Raw genomic sequence first — 25,309 nt, forward strand, 5'->3', positions numbered from 1 at the left:
CTGCCCGAGAAGTATCGGAGGATTGTGTTGAAGTCACTTCATGATGATTCTGGACATTTGGGGTTGAAAAGACCTATGGATTGCTCAGAAACCGGTTTTACTGGCCCCGGATAAGTCAGAGGTTGAAGAATACTGCAAGTTATGCATTCGATGCGTCAGCAGAAGACACTGCCTACGCAGGTATCTCCTTTGTCCCACCTGCAGAGTGTGGGGCCTCTGGACCTGGTGTGCATGGATTTCCTGTCAATAGAGCCCGATGCCAGCAACACAGCAAATGTCCAACCCGATGCCACCATCACAGACCACTACACCAGATATGCCCAGGCTTTTCCTACCAAGGACCAGAGGGCGTTTACAGTGGCCAAAGTGTTATGGAAGAAGTATTTAATTTATTATGACCATCCCAGGAGGATACATAGTGATCAGGGATGGGGTTTCAAGAGCAGACTCATCCATGAGTTACTGGGCATGCTTGGAGTCGAGAAGTTGAGGACCATGCCCTATCATCCGTAGGGTGATTCCCCAGCCCAAGAAATTTAATCAGACCTTGCTAAACATGCTTAGGACCTTGGAGATCAGCAAGAAGAGCAGGTGGAGTCAATATATTGGACATCTGGTCTACAGTTACAACTGTACCCAATATGAAGCTACCAAGTACTCGCCACACTATCTGATGTTTGGGCATGAGGCGAGGTTGCCCTTTGACCTTTGCTTTGAGACTGACGAGGGTGACTTACCACTGAAGATTTATCTGAACTATGTGTCTGGTATGAAGGAGAGAGCTGAAAAGGGCTTATGAATTAGCTGGGATCACGGTTGCCAAGCAGAATCAAGAAAATAAGAGGAGGTAAGGCAAATGAAAAGGCATGGTTGTCCCAACTCATACCTGGAGAAGGAGTCTTCATAAGAAATATGGGGTTACCTGGAAAGCATAAGTTGGCTGACCGCTGGGCGGCTACGCCCTATGTGGTGAAGAGTCAGATGCCAAACCTACCAGTTTTCTGGATGAAACCAAAGGATGGGTATGGGCCTGTCAAGATTCTCCATCGGAACCACCTACTGCCCCTGGGACAAGACCCAGAGCCCTACCAGGAGCCTACACCTGGTAAGAGGACTCTGCGGAAATGCAGGGCGACTGCAAGGACAGCTGCAGGAGAGGTTAAACCAGCCCCCACCCCTGAGAGGGATACTGATTTGGAGGATGAGGACCTGGATGTGTGGTATATGCTGCCTTTTGCTAACTCCCCAGTGATTGAGGAAGAGTCTTCCAGCCCTTCTCCCATTGAGTCTGGTGAAATTGGGGGGGGGGGGGTGCTATCTGTGGGCAGCCTGGGTTGCAGCGGGGTTTGGCCATGGGACAGAGGGGTCCGAGTTGCTGGTGGGCACGAGCAAGAGACCGGGGAAGGCCTCACCAGATAGACCAGAGTATTCCCAGTAGTGTCAGAACCTGAAAAGTTAGGTGAGGGGGAACGGAGGTCTCAAAAAATTAGGAGACCACCAGATAGGCTGGCCTATGTAGTACCGGGGGAACAGAGTGTGACCTCTACCGTCTTGGGGAACTATGTCACTGCCTTTTACAGCTGGGTTGGACTTTGTGTTTTGCAGGAAGGGTTGGCAAATTATCCCAATGTGGGATATAATACAAGTATTATATTCATTGAATTTAAGAGACTTAATTGTTCTGTATAATGCAAATCTTTTAGCTTCTTGCAGGCAATTGAGATCTGATGGTGGGACTTGAAATTGAACCTCACACTTCAACCAGGACTGGTAATAGTGCAAATCTAGTAGGGAGAGTTACACAAAGGCCTCAGGTGACAGGAAACTGAAGCTAGTCCCACACTAAGACCCAAACTATTATCAGAATGAGGAAGAACAGAAGGGAGAGATTCAGTGGACCACACCTCCCCATCAATTTCAGGTAGCATAAATCTTTCATTAGCATCACACGAAACGCTGAAGGAACTCAGCAGGTCAGGTCGTATCTTTGGAAATAAATAAACAAACTTCTTCAGGACTGGAAAGGAAGGGGAAAGACTCCAGCAATTAAAGGTGGGGGAGGGGAAGGAGGATAGCCAGAAGGTGATAGGTGAAGCCAGATGGGTGGGAAAGGTAAAGTGCTGGAAATTACCTTAACTTGAGCAAGGACCATTAGATATGATATTTTTACTTCACTCGGTCTATACATATCACTGCCTCTGTAAAGCCAAATAATCAATGACCCCCACCCACCCCAGACTTTCTCCCTTCTCCCAACAGGCAGAAAGTACATATTTCATGTATATTTCATGACATATGCCAGTGATATTAAACCTCATTCTGATTCTGACAAAAGCCTGAAAGTATGTACCACCAGGCTCAAGAACAGCTTCTAACCCACTGTTATCAGTCTCTTGAATGGATTTACTGAATGATAATATGGGCCTTTGCCCTACAATATATGTCATCATGATCTTGCACCTCATTGTTTACTTGTGCTGCACTTTCTTGTTAACTTTCACACTTTGTTCTGTGTTGATATTTTATTTGTTTTATGCATTTAGTGATACATGCCGTCCTTTGAGCCATGCCATCCCAGCTACCCCACAATCTCGATTGACCTACCCGGTACGTCGTTGGGCTGTGGGATGAAACCGGAGCATCCGGGGAAAACGCACACGTTCCACATGGAGGACGTACAGAGACTCCTTACAGAACAGGGTCAGAATCGAACTCCAAACTCTGGAGTATCCCAAGCTGTAATCGCGTCATGCTACCATGGTGCCCTTGATCTATTGCTAATGTGGCTCTATTGTTTTACCTTACTCCAGCTCAATGCACTGAGTAATGATTTGATCCGTATAATCAGTATTCAAGACAAGCTTTTCACTGTATCTTGGTACATGTGACAATGCCAATACCAACACCAAAAGTCATGAGTGGAATGTGGAACCATGAATTTGCCTTGACTACAACCACACGGCAGCAAGGACAGCACTTTGAGTAAGTGTAGAAATGAAATGCTGTGGTCTGTGATCCCTCAGGTCTGCAGAAGACAAGGGAAACATCTTGCATTGCAACAAGTATGAACCCGTGTGTCCATCTTCACAAAAACAAATATCGATTATCTGCCGAGTCCATGCTATCACAGTCTGGACTCGCATACCTGAGCACTGAATTCTGAAGTATAAAATGTGCTGCTAGTTAGATGACAATAATAACAATCATCTGCCCTGTGGAGGTAGGATGCCAGGGCTTTGTCAGGGCACTGATGACAAGGTTACTCTGTGACATGGCAGAGACTGGACCAGGGCACAGGAGGGTCACCAGGGAGTTGGCTGAAGAGGCAGAAGAGGATGTCGCTGAGGATGGTGAATCTATCCAACCTTGTCTTAAATATATTTATTGAGGTCGCCTCCACTGCTTCATTGGTAATGAACCTGTGGAATTCTCTGCCCAATGAAGCAGCAGAGGTACCTCAGTAAATACACTTAAGGCAAGGTTGGATAGATTTTTGCATAGTAGGGGAATTAAGGATTATGGAGTAAAGGCGGGTAGGTGGAGATGAGTCCATGGCCAGATCAGCCATTATCTTATTGAATGGCGGACCAGGCTTGACGGCCTAGGTGGCCTACTCTTGCTCCTATTTCTTATGTTTTTATGTTCTTAGGAGGAAGGACAGAAACTGGGGGACCGACTAACCCCATTGAAAGCTGCCAGGGGTGGCAGGGAGACATCACTGCCGCTGCTCTGCCACCACGAGATATGCCAAGGCTAAGGGAGCGAAACATCGATGAGTGGTGGTCCCTGGCTGATAACCCTGCAGTTGACCTAAGGGCAATACTGAAGGTGCGGCAGGCAGTAATGCCAAGCAGGAAACATCTTCCTGTAAATCTCATTGAACAAATATGGCTGGAATAATGTAGCTAATTATCAGTGAAGAAGACTGTGATTCTTGAGCTAGAAAGCATTGTCAAGTGCAGTGTGGAGAACATCCACTTCATGGCCCGTAAAGTGTATACTTCCACTGTATAGCATTGCAATAGCACTACCGAACTGATCTGACACCATGTGTCTGCGCCTCGACACGATGTCATTGAAATTGTGACAACAACAGATAGCGAGCTGGCCTTCCTGATTGTGCCCATGCAATGATGGACAGCTACTGTCAGAGCAACAACAGAAGCTGAGCCATTGCTTATCAGATGCTGCATATGACTGGATTCACAGGCGTGTAAACACAATTGGACTCCAGTTTCACACCACTTTCCAAGCATTGGATGGCTGCTGGATCCCAGGCATTGAACACAAGGCTTCTGGCAGATTTCCCTATGCAGCAAGCATCTAACTGTGCACAAATATCTACTTTCAATCATAATCAGCCTCATTAAAGAACTCATCTGATCCTGTCATATTATCGAGGCACTTATCCTATGAAAAACGTCCCATGCTCTCCTTCTCCTCCTCTGACCTGGCTGCAAGCTACATGTGTCAAAACACAAACATACGAACTCTGCCGTGCCTGCTCAATTATATGTATCGTCAGTTTCTAGCTGGCCACTGTGTGTACGAGAACAAGTAATGGATTTCATCGTTCCTGTCTCTTGATCTTGCACTCTGCCTGACCATGTTGCAGTTCTTGAGCTATTTCAAAAAAAAAGAGAAGACAGAATAACATTATGAGAGGGAAGTGTTGAGCATTTGCTATGCCAGGTAAAAATAATCAGCAACAGTTGCTCACAAATGGGAAAGCACAATGTGCAAAGCTGGATTAGTTGTGAAGGTACCATCAATTTACATTCATCAGCCCAGTGTTTCAACAAGAGCCAACTTTCTTGCCTCTGTGTGCACTGGAAATTACAGGCTTGACTACCATCTGATCCTTGCACAATGTTTGGACTACTTTATTATGCAAGAATAGAGGGAAAATATCAGAATCAGGTTTAAGGTCACCAGCATAAGTCGTGAATTTTGTTACTTTGTGGCTGCGGTACAATGCAATACATGATAAATATAAGAAAAAAAGAATTACAGTGAATATATATAATAATTAACTTAAAATAAGTAGTACAAAAACAGAAATAAATAACAAAAAGTAATGAGGCAGTGTTCATGGGTTCAATGTACATTTAGAACTTGGATGGCAGAGGGGAAGAAGCTGTTCCTGAATCGCTGAGTGTATATCATAAAGCATTGTGCAATTTGCATGTGGAATACCACAGCTGTATCGCTGGAGTGTATGGGGTGTCCATGGAAGGGTAGCACCTCTGATGAGTGGGGCTTGTTGTGCCCACTTCAGGGCAGATCACTCACCTTCAGTCCCCACCGGACACTCAGCTCTCACCTGTGGCTCCAAGTAGCTGTTTGCATGTGATAGCGGCCACACCCCGTACACTGCTTTGACAGGCGGGTTAGGCCAGGTGAGGGTAGCCAGCGGCCTCGTACCTCGTGGTGATACTTGCCAGCAGCCTCCGGCACATCCTCAGGTTGTGTTGGTTGTTAACGCAAACGACAAATGACTTTAGAATTCATCGGTTGGGCATTTAGGACAGGGATATTTTTGAAGCCTCGGGCTGTTTAATTATCTGCCACCATTCACAGCTGAATGCTACGAGGCTGATGCTGGATTATTGGCAGCATTGTTATCAATGGGAGAATAATAATCGAACATCTTAAGCCACACATTTATTTTTGATGATTATAATATTTTGTCCAAACACATGAGGCATATTTTACCCCAAATTTCATAAATAATGTATACTGACGATTAGAGAAAGATCAGAAAATTTAGTGCAACACATGGGAAAATGCAAGGCACCCAGAGGCATAAACAATTCTCGTTTTGGGCTGAGGGCTTTCATCAGGACTGGAAAGGCCATAAGGTGGGGGGAGGGAAGGAGTACAAACTGGTGGATGATAAGAGAAACCAGGTGAGAGCATTTCCAATATCTGCAAAATATTCCACATTTTGAAAATTAAGCACTTCAGCTTACAATTTCTTTGTGCTAAATTACTGTAAGCTACCGTAAACTCACATCAACAGCGCCCGATGTATTTGTAATATTTTGCACCAAAGCCAGGCAGTAAACTTCCTCAATGCAAACTGGTTGTTGATGGACTGAATGGAAACATATTAATATTCAGCAATATGTATACCGAGAAGCTAGTTGACAGTGATATTGAGGTGGAAAGCAGAAAGCCCAATGTTCACATTGTTCCAGATACCAAGAAATAAAGGTAAGTTTTATTTTCACTCCACCTTTCTTTGCACCAGTGTTCAAAGTTTGACCATGACAGAGGCAGTGCTTTCATTTTTCAGATTCTGCAGTGCAGTATGTTAAAAGCATCAGGCTCTGAATTATTTTATTTTCGGTTATAATGATTTAGGAAAATAAGAGGACAGATGGGCAATTCTGATGACCTGTTCTCTAAAGACCTAATCTATCTTTTCATCACTTTCTAACTAACATAACACGATTGGTTGACATCGGCATTCAGTGTGCCAAAAACAATCATAAATGAAGTGGCTGTTAACGAGAACATCAGCACAGATCAGTGCAGTGGAAGTCCACAAATCTGTTTTCAGCCTAAAGCTGCCTCCTCTTCTCATGTCGGAGAGAAAAACTGAAAGGAAGCATTTTCACTAAAGTCTCTATTATAGGGTTCCTGGCCACAGCAACAATTTGCATTAATATTACGTATTTAACAGACGGAATCTGCAAGAAGGTACAGGAATTTAAGGAGGGAATGTCAATGTTAAAAACAAAGCTGTCAAGGATATAATGATTAAAAAGTGGTACACTCAAGAAGACAGAATTGAAGGAAAAGTATAAATACAAGAGATTCTGCAGATGCTGGAAATCCAGAGATGCACACGAGACCCTTGAGGAACACAGCAGGTCAGACGGCATCTACGGAGAGAAGTGAAAAGTCAGCGTCTCAGGCCAGGACCCTGTTGATGAATCCTGTTGCAGGGTCTCAGCCTGAAATGTTGACTCCATATTCCCTTCCATAGATGCTGCCTGCTGGCCAATGGTGTAACAACATCAGCACCAGATCGAGGCCAACGGTCCTGACTTCAAATCTGGCCGGCTGCTTGCACGCTTTACATCTGTGCTGGGTTCAGCATTGAGCTGGCAACTCGGCCTCGTAAAATGCTAGAGAAATGGCAAAAATGCCAACCAATGAACAATGAAACAATAGATGCTGCATGACCTGCTGAGTTCCTCCAGCATTTTGTGCATGTTGCTTTGAAGGAAAAGTGATGTAAGTGCAGGAGATCACAGAGACAGAAACCCAGTTTGGAAGATTTGAATACATAGGTCCTCAAGACAGGTCACGAAGCAATTCCTTTCACTTGTATATCTTCTTTTTATTTCAGCTTTGGTTCTACTACTATTAGAGCCTGTAATTTACATTAGAGCCTGTAATTTTGGGCCAATCGGCCATAAGAACATAAGAAATATGAGCAGGGGTCAGCCATCTGGCCCTTCGAACCTGCTTCCCCATTCAATAAGATCATGGCTGGTCTGGCCATGGACTCATCTCTACCGACCTGCCTTTTTCCCATAACCCTTAATTCCCCTACTATGCAAAAAGTGGGCAATCCGGCATTTACCTGTCTTCAGGGGTATTCCATGAGGTTACAACCAAAGCATGAGGCATGGAGGCCAGGAAGCCTGGAGGTGGGGCACGAGCCCAGGATCGACTTCATCTCTTGCCAATCTTGCCAATCTAAACACCAAGGAAGATTGAGGTAATTGAAGCGGGTGAGGAAAGCGAGCGAGAGTTCAGCATTGTCTACCAGCTCACTGCTGCCGGAAATGGTGTGTGGCAGCCTTTCGCTCTCGTTCACTTGCTACTCCTGAGGGAAGGTCCTTGTGTTCGAGTGATATCTCCCTATCTCTATCTCTGTCTCTCCTTCGATGCTGTCAGTGCATGGGGCCAGGGCAAGGTTTAGTCAATGTAGACTGTAGATATGGACTCTCAGGTTTATAATGTACTCTAGTTGCAGTTGCTCTTTTTTTTACTACTTTTGGGCGATTTGTGAATCAGGTGGCCTGCAGATAATGAACACTAAACTGAACTGAACTGCACTGAAATACGCCTTTTTATTTTGGGTTTTATATTCTTTGTTTTCACTCTTTTTTTGTTTACCGTTCGTGCAATGTTTTGCGTGTGGGGGGAGGGGATTTGTTGTTTGAAGGGGTTGGCTCCATGGTTCCTCTTTGTTTTGTGATTGTCCGTGGGAAGATGAATCTTAGAGCTAGATACTGCGTACAAACCTTGATCATGAATGTATTTTGAACTTGAATGTAAATAATTGTTTGAACAGGAATCAATAGAATTCAGTAATGAAGGATGAGCAGTGATTGTTACAAGCAGTAGAGATTTGGAGAAAATTATGGTGAGAGGGGAGCCAAGATAACTTTGGAGCAGTTGATTCTAGAAGGCGTGGATCAGGGCTTCAGAAGCATCTGAGCTGTGACAGGGTTGGAAACAATGTAAGGAAGGGAAAAGCAGGCAGTGCTGCTGATGAAGAGAGTATGTGTTTAGAAACTCAAACAGGACAACAGGGCTGCAAAGCGTCTTGTTTGGTTTAGCAGAGGGTTGGATTTGGTGACTGCATAATGGAGTTTATGGCAGGTATTCAAGAAGCGGCTTCAATTAGGATATGAATATTAAAAGCACAAGCAAAACTAGAGATGGAGCTTGTGCCAGTTTGTCATCAGCTGCACCTATGGAAGGCAAAGGACAGAATTTACAATGGGAATCAAAGGCAGTGCTTTCAATCCTTAAAAAAATGAAGTTCTGCTCACCCAGCTCTGGATATCAGCACGACAAAACTTAGGCACTGAAGCGAGCAAAGGAGATGATATTATGGTAGTGCTGATTACAATTAACAGACGCTCAACCTCTTGTTGTATTTAGGGATGAAGAAATTCAATGGCTGCAGAGAGGTAAAGACATGACGAAGACCAGGAAGCAATCGTACAAAAGCAGGAAGAAAATACATTTCAGGCAGTTATAGAGTTATAGAATCATAGAATTAAACAGCTTAGAAACAGGCCCTTCGGCCCAACTTGTTCATCCAGAGGGATTAAATGGCATTTCTTGAGGAAGAGATGCCGAGGGCTGCTTTGAAGGGAAGTGTGCTCAAGGAGAGGGAATTATACCAATGACAGCTACAAAAGGCTTCAGGAACTGAGGCGACCAACAATTTGGTGTGAATGAAGTCAAAGGGGTGGGGGGGGGGGGAGAGTCCATGAGCAAGGTGATCTTGAAGAATTTGACATGCAGAAAATGTGTTAGCAAAGACTCCTGAAAATCTTTGTGGGAACTGTATAATTCAATAAAATGAGAGGAGATCATTTAGTGTAAAAAATGACTGGTAGCCATTTTTAATACACTGAATGTAAAATGAATGAGGTAATTATTTTCTTTGAATACATTTGTGGGAAAATATGATAAATTGACCTTCATTCAGTATCCCATCTTCACACAGAAATGAATAGCGCTCTTTAAGTTCACAAGGTTATTGACATCCTCCAGACAAGGATCATTTTTAACAGTTTGGGCAGAAACACAATATGGTGGCGAATGTAATACAAGTAATAATCCACTTAACTCTAAATTTTGGACTTAAAATCTAATGCCTCATCCTTCCATGTTTCAATTAGGTCTCACAATTTAAAAAAAAATAGCTCCTAGCTCTGCAACCATGAGATTCTCATCATAGAAATAATTTTTAATTAAGTTCCTTAATGCAAGCTAATTTGTATAAATACTGCTTAGTAGGATTTTTAAAACATTTTTGAATCACTTAAGCAATACTTTAAGATAATTAAAATAGCCATCAATTAATGGACTTCATTTTTTAAATTCAACAATAATTAACATTTGAGCTCAAACTTCCTGTATTTCATGGGCAATAGAAGAGATGACAGATGTTATTTTTTTTCCTATCATCTCTCGGGAAAACCCACTCTGCCATTTGTGTTTTCCAAACAAATAATTGCAGTTTATAAGGCATATTTGTCACATCTGTGTTTGTTCTAACGAGTTTGAGTCCTAAATTTTGATTGCCCCTGAAAGTGGATACAGGGAATCATGATGAGTAATTAACTTGTGGCTGTTAATTTCAATTCAGGCAGCAAGCCAAGTCTTCGCTGCTTCCTTTATTGTTTAATCTTTATATCCATCCAGCGCCTACCAGATTTGGACCTGTGGGATAATGGTGGCACCCAAGAAACAGACACTAATGATCCCTATTTCTTGCCATATTGACATGTAAGTACTTCTGTCAATAACTCGGCACAGTGACTTAAGGCTGGAGGCCATAAGTAATGACTTGGCATGCTTTACAAGTCTGTATCAATTACTGAGAAACAGGACAAAAACACATATTTCCATGAATGAAACTTTTATTACAACCCCTCAGCAAATTTCTCGACCGGTCCTTCATCAAATACCTAATATACGTATGTCAAAGGAAAACATGCCCAATAGCAAATGGGCACTCAGACAATGTCTAAAATCCTGTAATTTAGTTTTGCGCAGTGCATGTTAGCATGTCAATATTGAATCACGTGATGGAATTTGGCAGAACAGTCGACACAGTAGCTTGGCTCCCTATTTAATCTGTACTGCACACTCATCAGAAAGCAGATTCACTTCAGAGCATAGCCAAATTAGAACTCCATCAAGTCGTCTGAAACAATTGCTGATGCAGCACAAAGTTCCACTTTGTCACTGGAGTGTGAGCCTTGGAAAAATATTCAACTGATTGATTCTCTCCCAGGTCAGCAGATGTCTGTTGAACGTTAGATATAGACAACTTCATAAAAATATTACTTCTAAATTTCAAAATATTCTTTCATTTTCCTCCATTTCATTTCAATTTGTATTATATCTATTTCCATATATCTATACCTGTACATCTGCTCATTAATGTAAATATCTACTCAGCCAATCATGTGGCAGCAACTCAGTGCATTAAAAACAAGTGGACACGGTCAAGAGGTTGAGTTGTTGTCCAGGCCAAACATCAGAATGAGGAAGAAATGTGATAAAATTGACTTTGACCGTAGAATGATTGCTGATGCCAGATGGGGTGGTTTGCGTATCCTAAAAACTACTAATTCCCGGGATTTTCATGCACAGCAGTCTCTAGTGTTCACAGAGAATGGTGCCGAAAACCGAAACACCCGGTGAGTGGCAGTTGTGCGGGCAAAAGCTCCTTGTTAATGAGAGAGGTCAGAGGAGAATGACCAGAGTTGCTCAAGCTGACAGGATCTCAAATACTCCTCTGAATGCACAAAATGTCAAACGTTGAAGTGGATGGGCTACGGAAGCAGAAGACCACAGCCATATACTCAGCGGCCACTTTATTAGGTACAGGAGCTACCTAACAAAGTGGCCATTGAGTGTATTCTATGATACTATAATATAGCAATGTCTAATGCTCATTACACCACCATTGAGGGCAGCAATGAAGGTCCTCCATCTGACAATATTCAGGGCTTCCTTCATAGTGTTAGTAGCTTCCTCTCAGTTTTTACTACTGACAGTCATGCAAGTTGAATTGAATTGAATTGACTTTATTACTTACATCCTTCATATACACGAGGAGTAAAAATCTTTATATTGTGTCTCCATCTAAATGTACAATGTGCATTTTATTGTAATTTATAATAAATAGTATGTACAACAATATAACATAGAAACACAGTTGCATCAGCATGAATTAATCAGTCTGATGGCCTGGTGGAAGAAGCTGTCCCAAAGCCTGTTGGTCCTGGCGTTTATGCTGCGGTACCATTTCCTGGATGGTAGCAGCTGGAACAGTTTATGGTTGGGGTGACTCAGGTCCCCAAGGATCCTTCAGGCCCTTTTTATACACTTGCCTTTGTAAATGTCCTGATTAGTGGGCAGTTCACATCTACAGATGTACTGGGCTGTCTGCACCACTCTCTGCAGGGTCCTGCGATTGAGGGAAGTACAGCTCCCATACCAGGCAGTGATGCAGCCAGTCAGGATGCTCTCATTTGTGCCTCTGTAGAAAGTTCTTCGTATTTGGGGGCCCATACCAAACTTCTTCACCAGCTGAAGTGGAAGAGGTGCTATTGTGCCTTTTTCACCACTCAGCGGGTATGTGCAGACCACGTGAGATCCTCGGTGATGTTTATACTGAGGAACTTAAAGCTGTTCAGCCTCTCAACCCCAGATCCATTGATGTCAATAGGGGTTAGCCTGTCTCCATTCCTCCTGTAGTCCAGCTCTTTTCTGTTTTCTTGTTTTCTTGATACCATTGTGTCAGGGTGATGACTTCTTTTCTGTAGGCTGCCTCATTATATTTGAGTTTCAGCCAATCAGTGTAGTATCATCAGCAAATTTAATTAGCAGATTGGAGCTTTGGATGGTGACGCATTCATGGGTATACAGAGAGTAAAGGAGGGGTCTTTGGAAACAGCCCTGAGGAACACCTGTGTTGAGGATCAGAGGGGCAGAGGTGAGGGAGCCCACTCTTACCACCAGCTGGTGATCTGACAGGAAGTTCAGGATCCAGCTGCACAAGGCAGGGTGAAGACCGAGGTCTCTGAACTTCTTGTCAAGCCTGGAGGGAATTTTGGTGTTGAATGTTGAACTGTAGTCCAGGAATAGCATTGTCACATAAATATCCTTCTTCTCCAGGTGTGTAGTGTTCCAGCTGGAGAGTCAGGAATACCACCACACTCAGATGTAAAAGGAATTTTCATTACTGTTTTCATAACAATTTTGTTTTACCGGTCAGGATTGTTAGGCCTGTGCTGAACCTCAACCCTGGAAGTCTGGTGAACCACCTTCAGTCTGGCCTCTAACCTGTTCGGCATGGGTGACCCTACCTAGAGCCAAAGCATAAAGCCTTGACTTCAGCCAACATAGCTCTCTGGGTCACTGAGGCACACAACAAGGTTGTGCTCCTCTTAGAGGAATATAGCAATGTACTTAATATGAATTATAATAATGAGCACATTCATTAACTTATTTCACAGAACTGATGTTGTTTCTGGTTCTGAACAATTCAAAAGCTCAAAACATTTATTTAGTAAATGCCTGAAACATACAAAGCTCCAAGCTCAATCCTCCATCGGAGTGCCCAAAAGGGCTATTAAAATCTACAGAGGATCCCCGAATTAGGAACGAGAAGGCCAATTAACTTCCCACTCATGAATCCTACTCAGAGACAAATGCTGCTCGTGTGCTTATGTGCACATAATGTTAATGACAGCTCGTGATGTGCCCTTTGAACAAGCAGTCAGCTGGCATTTCCAGTCAAGACTAATATATCGACAACGGCTACCTACGTGATGTGTCAGAGACGCATCGACACTATTTGAAATTTAAACCAATCCTTTACCTACTTTGATGCATAAAAACATAAAGTAGAATAAGTAAAATTAATTATTAAATCATTTAGAATGCTAACAATGAAATGACAGATTTTCCTAGGTCTGCCCTCTGAATCACTTCTGTGCAGTAAATAGCAGATGGGTCCTTTCATAGGCACCTTCGGAACTGCCTGATTTTATGTTATTTACTGTGGGTGATTCCAATGTGCACTGGCATAGAGCCAGAAAAGTCTCCCTAGAATGTTTACCTGCGAAGTTCTTTACTCTGGTTTGACTCAAAGGTTTTCTTGTTATCACATCTGTGTTAAACGATGGAATATATGTTGACAGATGGATACCAGTTCTGTTCAATACATAAGAAAAATCTTCTTGTGCAGTGCCAGTTACCTTTCCCTGGGATAGTATACTCAGAACATCTCCTTCTGAACACTACTTCTGTTAAATGAAATGTAGATATATAAGACACTATGGATTTTACCATTTAGATGTAGCTAATAAGGTAGCCACTGAGTGTATGTTCATGGCCTTCTGCTACTGCAGCCCATCCATTTCAAGGTTCAACGTGTTGTGTGTTCAGAGATGGACTTCCGCACACCAGTGTTTAATGCGTGATTACTTGAGTTACTGTCACCTTCCTGTCTGCTTCAAGCAGTCTGACCATTCTCCTCTAACCTCTCTCATTTACAAGGCATTTTATTTTTCCCACAATTCTCTGTAAACTCTAGAAACTGTTGTGCATGAAAATCCCAGGAGATCAGCATTTTCTGAGATACTCAAACCACCCTGTCTGGTACCAACAATGCTGAAAGTCACTTTGATAACATTTCTTCCCCATTCTGACGTTTGGTGTGAAGAACAAATAAACCTCTTGACCATGTCTGCAAGCTTTTATGGATTCAGTTGCTGTCAAGTGATTGGCTATGTAGACCTTTCAATTAATGAGCAGGTGCACCTATTAAAATGGCCACTGAGTGTATAATCATGTTTGCTTCAGATGATTATCTCGTTCAAATGGTATCTAGAACAATTTAATACACTGGTAAATGCAAGTTGAATTATGCATTAACCTTGAATTTGTTGTATTATTGTGTCAAGATTAATCATAACATTTCAGTAAATGTGTATTTTCATCAGACCTTTGCCGCATTTTTATTTACCAAAACATTTCAATCATTATAATAGTTAGGAAATGCAATAGCCCTTACATAATTGACCACATGAAATGTGAACATTGAAAAATTGTTTAAGATAGTCATTCACAAATCATTATCATCCAATGTACTATTCTCTCATGCTGTTAGATAACTGGTGTATTAAAGACTGTGCTCAGAACCTTAAAATAGGACTCATAATTTTAGAGCGAAGAAATGGAAAGTATTAAAACGACAACTATAGAGATGAACATTGAAGAAAGTAAAAGAGGGGAAATGGAGACCCCTGGAAGCTGAGAGAAAAGGGGTTTAAGAACTTGGGAATAGAGACGGATGGGTTTTCTAATAAGAGATGCAGTAGGTCAAAAAAAGGAGCAGCACACCTACGATGGTGCATGAAAGTTGAAAGTAAATTTATTATCGTTAGGGCACATTCTGGACTGAAATCAAAATATCAGCAAGTAACTTCTGCAAATAATCTTTAGACCTGAACGTGTTCTGTAGATTAAATTTAAAATGCAGGTTCCTAGAGCTGTGAACAGCATTTAATTGAAAACACACTGAATGCTGATTAACATTCATTTTTGATATCTGGAGCATGGGTGCGAAGAAGGAGGTGTGAAATTATATGTAATTCAAAGGAAGCTTTGTAGATACATTGTAAATATAGAATTGTCCTTTGATCTTTGGCATATCGAATGACACGTAATATTAGGTCCAACAGTCCTCGTCCTCCCAAAGGGTCTCAATATGATGCTTGCTGCTCGTTCTTGTTGAATAAAAGACTACTTTATTTTTACCATTTGCATCTCTCTGGTGACTTTTAAACAATCAAAGTACGTATATGGCTCCATCTACTACCCTGCGTTTCATTTTCTTGCAGGCATTCACAGTAGATACAACGAAACACAATAGAATCAATGAAAAGCTATACACAGAGACAGGAAAACAACCAAGATAGCAAATTTTGTGAATGCAAATTTAAATAAATAAATAATATTGAGAACATGAGTTGTAAAGTCCTTGAAAGTGAGTCCATAGGTTGTGAAATCAGTTCAGTGATGGGGTGAGTGAAGTGAATGATGATGGCACAATATTACACAAAGCCACCCAGTGCCAAAACAAAATTGATGAATGGATCTAATAGCAAGATATGGGGAAGGAAATACATCTTTAAAGCACAGTGGTTACTTGAACTTATGTTCATCTCAGCATCAGCTTTACCCCCAATGATTTGAACAATCCCCAGTCTAGAGATAGAAAGAAAAGGATGCATTCAATGCAATGTTTCCATTAGTTATTAGTATGTCAACACAGTTTATGGATATGGGAACTCTGGGAGAACTCCATTCTACCTGTTAACTACATCTGCACAATGTGGATTGAGCAGTAGCTCCTTAGAGACTGTGTTAAGAAAATAGACCTGGAGCTCGATGATCTTCGGCCTATACAGGAGAATGAGGAGGTGATAGATATGAGCTACAGCAAGGTAATCACCCCCAACAGTTAAAGCCCTCCCCACCATTGAGCATATCTAGATGGAGTATTGTCACAGGAACCCAGCATCCAGGCCATGCTCTCTTCTCACTGTTGTCCTCAGGAAGGAGGTATGGGAATCTCAGGACCCATGCCACTAAGTTCATGGACTGTTATTACCCCTCATCCATCAGGCTCTTGAACCAGTGAAGATAACTTCATTAAACTTCATTCACCCCACAGTGAAATGCTCCCACAATCTATGGGCTCAATGTCAAGGATTCTTCAGCTCATATTCTCAATATTTGTTGCTTATTTATTATTATTTAGTTTTCTTTCTTTTTATATATACACAGTGTGTTGTCTCTTGCACATTGGTTGTCTGTCCATCCTGTTGTATGTTGGCAACAAAATCAACCATGAATCTCATGTGTATGTGGTGATATCAATGTATATTGATAATAATGTTACTTTGTACTTTTCGAACTTAATAAGTACTTGTGTGAGTTTTCACTGTGGAAGACACAAGCAGTATGCCAGAATTTCAAAAATGTCAGAGGGCAGAAGGGAATATAGTTGATATTACTACGGAGAAGTTTGCTGAAAGGTCTGAAGGTAGATAAGAACCACCTGGACTAGATGGACTACACCCGTGGTTCTGAAAGAGGTAGCTGAAGAGATTGTGGAGGCATTAGTAATAATCTTTCAAGAATCACTAAATTCTGGAATAGTTCCAGAGGACAGAAAATTGCAAATGTCACTACACTCTTTAAGAAGGGAGGGAGGCAGAAGAAAGGAAATTATAGGCCAATTAGTCTGACTTCATGGTTGGGAAGATGTTGGAGTCCATTATTAAGAATGAGGTTTTAGGGAACTTGGAAGCACGTGATAAAATAGACCAAACTCAGCATGGTTTTCTTAAGGGGAAGTCTTGCCTGACAAATCTGTTGGAATTCTTCAAGGAAATAATCAGGATGGACAAAGGGAAGTCAGTGAATGGTGCTTACTCAGATTTTCAGAAGGCCTTGGACAAGGTGTAGTACATGAGGCTGCATGTTACAAGAAAGATACTACCATGGCTCGAAGATGGCCACTGCAGACTAGTGGTGTTCCCCAGTTGTTAGTGTTGAAATATTTTTTTCATGTTATATGTCAGTGATTTGGATGATGAAATTGATGGCTTTGTGGGCAAGTTAGTGGACAATATGAGGATAGTTGAGGGACAGGTAGTGTTAAGGAACCAAGGATTCTGCAGAGGAGTTATACAGATTGGGAGAATGGGCAATGAAGTGGAAGATTGAATATAGTGTAGGGAAGAGAATGATCATGCACTTTGGTAGAAGGAATAAAGGCATAGACTATTTTCTAAATGGGGATAAATTTCAAAAATCAGGGGTGCAAATGGACTTGGGAGGTATCAGGCAGGATACCCTGAAGGTTAGCTTGCAAGTTGAGTTGGTGGTAAGGAAGCTAAATCAAGTATTAGCATTCATTTTGAGAGGACTAGAATATAAGAACAAGGACATTTTATTGAAGCTTTATAAGGCATTGGCCAGATCAAAATTAAAGTATAATGACCACTTTTGAGCCCCTTATCTAAGAAAATATGTGCTGGCATTGGAGAGAGTCCAGAGGAGTTTCACAAAAATGATTCCGGAAACGAAGGGGTTAATGAGTATTGTTTGATGGCTCTGGGTCTGTACTCACTGGCGTTTAGAAGAAAGGGGGGGATATCTCAGTCCATTACTTCCTGCAAAGTAAAACCTAACATCATGAATAGCAGCTATGATTCACTCCCAGATGAGCTCAACACTTTTTATGCATGCTTTGAAAGACAGAATAAAACTTCATCTTTGTGAATCCCTGCAGCATCCAGTGACCCTGTGATCTCTGTTTTGGAAGCCAATATCGGAATATCTTTCAAAAAGGTAACTCCTGGGAAGGCGTCAGGCCCTGGTGGTGTACCTGGTAGGGCTATGAATAGTTGTGCCAATCAACTGGTAGGAGTGTTCAAGGACATCTTCGTTCTCTCACTGCTGCAGTCACCTGCCTCAAAAGGAGTGCCGAAGAAGACCAAGGTGGGCTGCTTCAATGACTATCAGCCAGTGGCATTCACTACTGTGATGAAGTGCTTTGAGAGGTTGGTCATGGCTAGAATCAACTCCTGCCTAAGCAAGGACCTGGACCCATGGCGATTTTTCTATCACCATGATAGGTTTCCAGCAGATGAAATCTCATAGGTTCTCCACTTGCCCTTGGATCACCTGGACGATAGGGCTGTTTATTGACTACAGCTCAGCATTCAATACAAATTTACATTCAGTTCTAATCAGCAAGCTCCAAAGCCTGGGCCATTGTACCTCCCACTGCAAATGGATCCTTGACTTCCTTACCAGGACACCACAGTCAGTGTGGATTGGAAATAACATGTCCCCCTCACTGACAATCAACACTGGCGACTTGATGGGCTGAATGGCCTATTTCTGTTCCTATATCTTCTGGACTTATTTGTACTAATTTTGTTATTTGACCATTTTTAATTATCAAAAGCAATGTAATTAATTTTTCACATGTCTTTGTGTCTCATAGGGATTAAAAATCTTACATAGTCTCAAAGACTTTGACTGGAGAGATGATACTCCATCCCATCCCCAACCTTGGCTTCTGTCAAAGGTTGATACAGTTTTCCAGATAGAGACCTTTATCTGTAGGCCAGCTGCACCTTACTCAGTACTGAAAAAGAACTTTAAGTTAGTATATTATGACATACTGTATACATACTTCATTAATAAATTTACTTTGTGTTGTATATTTAATATTTCAGTAAGGTTTGAGTAATATTGTTAATATATTGTTTGATTAAGCATTCCTTATTGTTTACATAATGCATTGTGTGTTAAATGTAGAAGTATGTGAACGGCATACAGTATTCCATCATGTCACCAGATCCTATGTGCGCGTCTCGCTAAAAGTAATCATACATCTCTCGGGCTCCCTTGTTTTTTTCTCGATTAATTTTATGTTTTGGAGTTACTTAACTTTGAGATCTCTATACCCTTTTATTGCTCAGCTCTTTCATACACAAAGCAATTAAAAATATAGAAAGTATTGTCAATATCTATTTGCAGATTTTTTCTGTTCATCCAATACCCTGACAGAACAGCATGACAATATTGGTCAGTGGCTGTTGTGAGATGCTGGACACCATCAGCAGACATGACAGAACTATATGGGACAGCTGTTTCTCCCTAAGAAAGTTTGTATCTCTGTGGAAAAAGACTGGTTTAACCCTGTGGTGTGGAAATCATACATTTACACCAGTTTATTGTACTTCCAGGCTCTGCTTCCAGATAGACCACTCTTTTGGACATTGTATTCTAAGACAAACAAAAGAAAATCCAGAGATGCTGGAAATCCTAGGTGCTGCCTGGCCTGCTGAGTATTGTATGTTTTGCTTTGTATTCCTAGCCTAGTTTACTGCAAAGCTGAACAACCTTTGGCACTTGTGTTTTTTCCGTGCTCTTCTTCTGTTCTACCATGACAGAGCATCACAAAAATACTAAGATATCATAATGAGAGGGCTAATCAAGAGATTCCCTCTGTTAGTTGATGTAGACTCTACTAGCTAAAATTATTACAAAATCCAGTTGTCTTTTGGAACGGATTTTGCCGGTGTGCAGACATGATTTTTTTACCATACGAAAAATGTCCCACTGATTCCACTCTTTTTCAATACTTGTTACAGCAAGCCAAGAAAAAATCAGCACCTAGTGGTCAGCTGAAACCAATCCCGGCTGACATTCACTGATGGGGTCGTATTCCCAATTAAGGACCCATTATTTTTGAGTGTGTGAGTCAGAGCTGAGTTTTGACACTGGTGTAGTTTTACTGGATAAAGGATAACTTTGGATTCCAGCTTGTTCTGTTGTCTGTCTTCGTGTCTCATCAATAGTTATAGGTGAGTGAACACAATATAATGGTGAACTGTTTTGGATTCTAACCTACCTAAAATGCTGAGAGAAAAGAAAATAAAACACTGGTAAATTTCCAAGAAGATCTAACTCAGCGTAGAGTCACAGCATTGAAACAGGCCTTTTGGTCATCTAGACCATGTCAAACAAAATTAGGATTAGAATTGGAAATGAGGACTAGAATATAGAAGTAAAGATGTAATGCTAAGACTTTGCAAGGCATTGATCAAACCAGACATCGAACGTTATGAGCAGTTTTTGTCCCTCATCTAAGAAAGACTGTGCTGGATTTGGAGTGGGTCCAGAGGAGGGAGTAGCATTTGATGCCTCTGGGCCTGTACTTGCTGGAATTTAGAATCGGGTATGGGTGAGTGAAATCTCAATGAAGCCTAATATTGAAACACCTAGATAGAATGGACATGGACAGTATGTTTACCACAGTTAGGGAGTTTAGGACCAGAGAGTACAACCTCAGAGTAGAAGGACATCCTTTTAGAACAGAGATGAGGAGAAATTTATTTAGCCAGAGGGTGGTGAATCTATGGAATTCATTGATCTGGAGGCCAAGTCATTGGACATATTTAAAGCAGAGGTTAATAGGTTCTTGATTAGTAAGGGAGTCAAAATTTACAGAAAGAAGACAGGAGAATGGGGTTGAGAGGGTTAATAAATCAGCAATGATTGAACGGTGGAGCAGACGCGATGAGCTGAATGGCCTATTTCTGCTCACAGGTCTTGTGGCCTTATGTTCTAAAATTATTTTACAGTCTCATGAAAAGGTAATTCAGCCAAAGCTATCAACTACTTCATGAGAGTACTGTTCCACTCCAACTGAATCATCCCCACTTCAGCGCCCTGGTAAATCTCAGTGTAAGAATGTACTGATCATGGACTGGAAAAGTATCTGCAGGATCATTTCAGCATTGATTTTTGTGGACCAAAGTGAGAGTTAGATGAAGATAAGAATGACAGAATGGGATTAAAGGCTAGAAGTTAAAAAAAATCAAAGGATCAACCAAAAGGCTACAGATCAGCAGGAAGCTGGTTGGTGAGTTGTGCCATCTACTGGAAGCAAGTCTTGCCAATCTTATATTAAAGACAGCTGCAGGCAAGGTTAACTCGAGACTTAATTCTGTCTCCTTTTATTCTGGGATCAATATTCTCTGCATTAACAGCCAACATGTTGGTGACAGATGAATGAAATAATTGTCTGATGCATTTCTAAAGCATAGCGCACCATCTCCTACCTTTTTTTTAGTGGACCTGCTCAATGTCACTGTACTATTGCAGTTCCCAAAGTACAGGGGTTCAACAGCCTATCCAATCTGCTTTTTCATCACCACTTGCTATTGCTAAAGGTTATGGTTGTCATGTCATGGTTAAATTACTGAACCATGGATCCAGAGGCCTGGACTAAGCTGCAGGAGACAAGAGTTCAACCCAACCATTTTTGGACCACCCAGCATTCACCTAAGCACAAAATGTAGAGTCAGGAAATGCACTCGCACATCTTCCAAACATCTGGGGACTTGGGTCTAAATTGGGAGAGCCATACTTGATACTGGCAATAACATTTTCCAAACCTGTGACCTCTACTATAAAAAAAAGGACAAATGCTCCTAGCCCATATATCACTGCTCCTTCCATGTTAATAGGTGTACAACCTCGATCTCCTGCTCCTACAGTGCCCAACACATGCGAAGAAATAAGTGCTCACCATCACCTTCTCATGGTTTTCATGCTAGTTTTGCCAGTTATGCCTGGGGTGGCACAATAACATGGTGGTTAGGGTAATTGCTTTTCAGTGCCAGCCAGCAATCAATGATCAGGATTCAATTCTTGCTGCTGTCTTTGAGGAGATTGGACCTTCTCCCTGTGGTCATGTTGGTCTTCTCAGGGTGCTCTATTTTTCTCCCACATTCCAAAGTTGGTGTTGTGGGCATCTATGTTGGCACTGGAAGCATGGCGACATTTGTGGGTTGCGCCCCCCTGCCCAGTACAATTCCCAGATTTAATCTGATGCAAACAATGCATTTGTCTGTGTGTTTTGATGTACATGTGACACATGACAAATAAAGCTAATCGTATCTTATCTCAGATTCTGAACAATTAATAAATTATATATAACAGACTCAGTAGATGTCAGAACAACAACGTCTCCCTCCCATAATTTCTTTCCTCTCCTTCTATTCCCCACTCCAGCCGCTTACCACTTCTCCTCACCTGCCTGTCACCTCTCCCTGATGCCCTTCCTTCTTCCCTTTCACCCATGGTCCACTCTGCTAGCAGATTCTTTCTTCTCCAGCCACTTACCATTGCCCCGCACTTGGATTCACCTTGCTAGTCCTCCTTCCCCTTCCCTCACATTTTTATTCTGGTGTTTTCCCCCTTCCTTTCCAGTCCTGAAGCATTTTATGTGTGTTGGTCTGGCTTTTCTCCAGCATTTTATGTATGTTGGCTTGGGATAAGATTAATTCGTTCCCAACCTACAAACATGGCTTAGGGCAGGGCTTCTCAAGCTGAGGTCCATGGCCCCCTTGCTTAAAGATACTGGTCCATTGCAAAAAAAAAGGTTGGGAACCTTTGGCTTTGGATGTGCTTTGTCGGGGACATATAATAGCAGGAAAGGAACTTTACAAGTGATCATTTCCAAGAGAACTCATATTGCTCATGCTATTGTGTACAGTTCTGGTTGTCACAGTACTGGAAGGATGCAGAGACACTAGAGAGTGTGCAGAGGATGCTGACTAGATTGGACAGTGTCAGCAATAAAGAGACTTTGGGCAAACTTGGATTGTTTTCTCTGGAGCATCGGAGGCTGACGAGAGACCTGATAGAGGTTTATAAAATTATGAGTGGCGTAGATCGTGTAAGTAGACAGAATCCTTCTCCCAGAGTAGAAATGTCAAATAATAGTGGACTTAGTTTTAAAGTGAGAGGAGGAATGCTTCAATGGGATGTGTGTTTTTTACCCACCATGAATGGTAAATACCTGGAACATGCTTCCATGAACGATATTGGAAGCAGACACAATATTAGCATTTAGGAAGCATTTAGACTGGTACATGGGCATGCAGGGAATGTAGAGACATAGATCATGTCCAAGTAGGTAAGTTGAGGTTTCTTTGGCATCATGGTCAATACATGGACTGAGGGACTTGTTCTTGTGCTCACTGTTCCAAGCTATTATAAGTATCTGAGAAAGTGAGTGAAATGAGGGCCAATAAAAAGAGTTTTTCTAAATATCCTGGAGATAAACATTGTTCCGCCTTTTCACTTTTCTTCAATGCCTCATGTTTTTGTAAGCCCTTCATGATCTTATTTTGGGTTAAATTAAGTAAGCAGCAGTTATGTTACATTCCTTCATTATTACCTGTGCTTTTTTTTTACTCCACAGCTTTTAACTGTAATGTATATCTGTGTTTTATACTCTTAGTGACGTATTTCAGACAAAAAAGAGATGTGTGAGGGCCTAGGTATCAGCAGTAAATATGCATTAGCTCACTCACCAGTACCACAAGAAGTGAAAAACTAGATTGTGAGCCTGCTTTGGAGAATTATTAAGCATTCTTACTTTGACAGTTTTTGCAGATGGTGTTCAGTTCTGTCTCTTCACAGAATTTAACTAAATCTTAAATCTTAGTGATTCCACTTACTTTCCTGTAAATAGGTAATTGAACTTAGTCGTATTATGATGGCCATTGGTGCCATTAGGCTAATAACTTAATCTGACACCTTGCTAACTCTGTTATGTTCTGTCCTTGGTTCATTTTAGGAGAACTCAAGATATTCACTTTGTCTGAAGCAAGATAATCTGCTTATTTCCACATTAAAGGCACTCTGCCTTTACTTCACAGTTGCCTGATCTCTGTATATACATATCCTTCAGATACATGAATGGTATATGTGAAACCTTTATGTGATTTTTATCATTCTTAAAGAAAAAGCCTACACTCTCAAGCACATTTTCTCATCTTCAGGACATCGATCATACAATACTAAAACAAAGTACAGCCCTTTCTGCCCATGATGTTCCGTCAAACTTATAACTTGTTCTAAGATCAATCTAACCTTTCCCTCCTACCTATCCTTCGAAGCTTCTATCATCCGTGTGCCCATCTAAGAGTTTCCTAAATGTCCCTAATGTATCTGCCTGCACCAGCATAATTAGAAGAGACTTCCACACACCCACTATTCTTTGTGTAAAAGAACTTATCTCTGACATCATCGCTATACTTCCGTTTCTTCTTAATCAAAAACACTGTCTGTCCATAATTTTTATTTTCATTTGTTTTTACAACTATTATTTTTACTGTATTACACCATGATCCTTTGATCTTTCACTGTTCCACTTTCTAATTTAAATTCTTTGTGACTACCTTCTTTCCTGTCAGTGCAGGTAGACCCTCCACCAACACAACTGCTTCTTTTTCTAGTACAAGGTCAAGTACATGACATGGAACTCCCATGGTCTACAACTCTGTACTCTATCTTACACAGTTCTATTATATTTTTAGAGAACATACTGTATATCTTTTGTTCCCTTACTTTAAAGTGGTGCCTATCTCCAAAAGGAATTTCGAGGTTAGTCACTGCCAATGTAGACCACAATAAGGAGATCATCTCCTCCAGCTGACACAAGCTTGTGGTTATAGATCAAGTGCAGAGGGAGAGACATTGACTTTCAATAAGAACTGTGCAGAATTAAAGGAAAAACAATAAACCCGCAAGACCAACAGGGCCATTAAATAAAATTCTCAAAAGTTCAAAGTAAATTTATTATGAAAGTACATATACATCACCATATACAACCTGAGGTTCATTTTGTGTGGCAATCCTCAATCTATCTATACAATAATAACTAGAGCAGAATCAATGAAAGACCACACCAAATTGGACATTCAATCAAACTGCAGAAGACAACAAACTGTGCAAGTACAAAAATAAATAAGAAATAATAAATAAGCAATAAACACCAAGAACATAGATGAAGCATCTTTGTAAGTTAACCCATTGCTTCTGGGAATATTTCAATAATGGGGCAACTGAAGTTGAGTGAAGATATCCTCTTTAGTTCAAGAGCCTGATGTTTGAGGGTTAGTAACTGTTTCTGAACCTGGTGGTGTGTGTCCTGAGGCTCTTGTACCTTCTTCCTCATTGCAACAGCAGGAAGAGAGCAAGACCTCGGTGGTGGGGGTCCCTGATGATAGATGCTGCTTTCCTGTGACAACACTCCATGTAGATATGTTCAATGGTTGGGAGGGCTTTATTTGTGATGGACTGAGCTGTATCTATGACTTTTTGTTGGATTTTTCATTCATGAGCATTGGTGTTTCCATAC

This window comes from Hemitrygon akajei, chromosome 9 (assembly GCF_048418815.1).
Source record: "Hemitrygon akajei chromosome 9, sHemAka1.3, whole genome shotgun sequence".
In the NCBI taxonomy this organism is placed as follows: Eukaryota; Metazoa; Chordata; class Chondrichthyes; order Myliobatiformes; family Dasyatidae; genus Hemitrygon; species Hemitrygon akajei.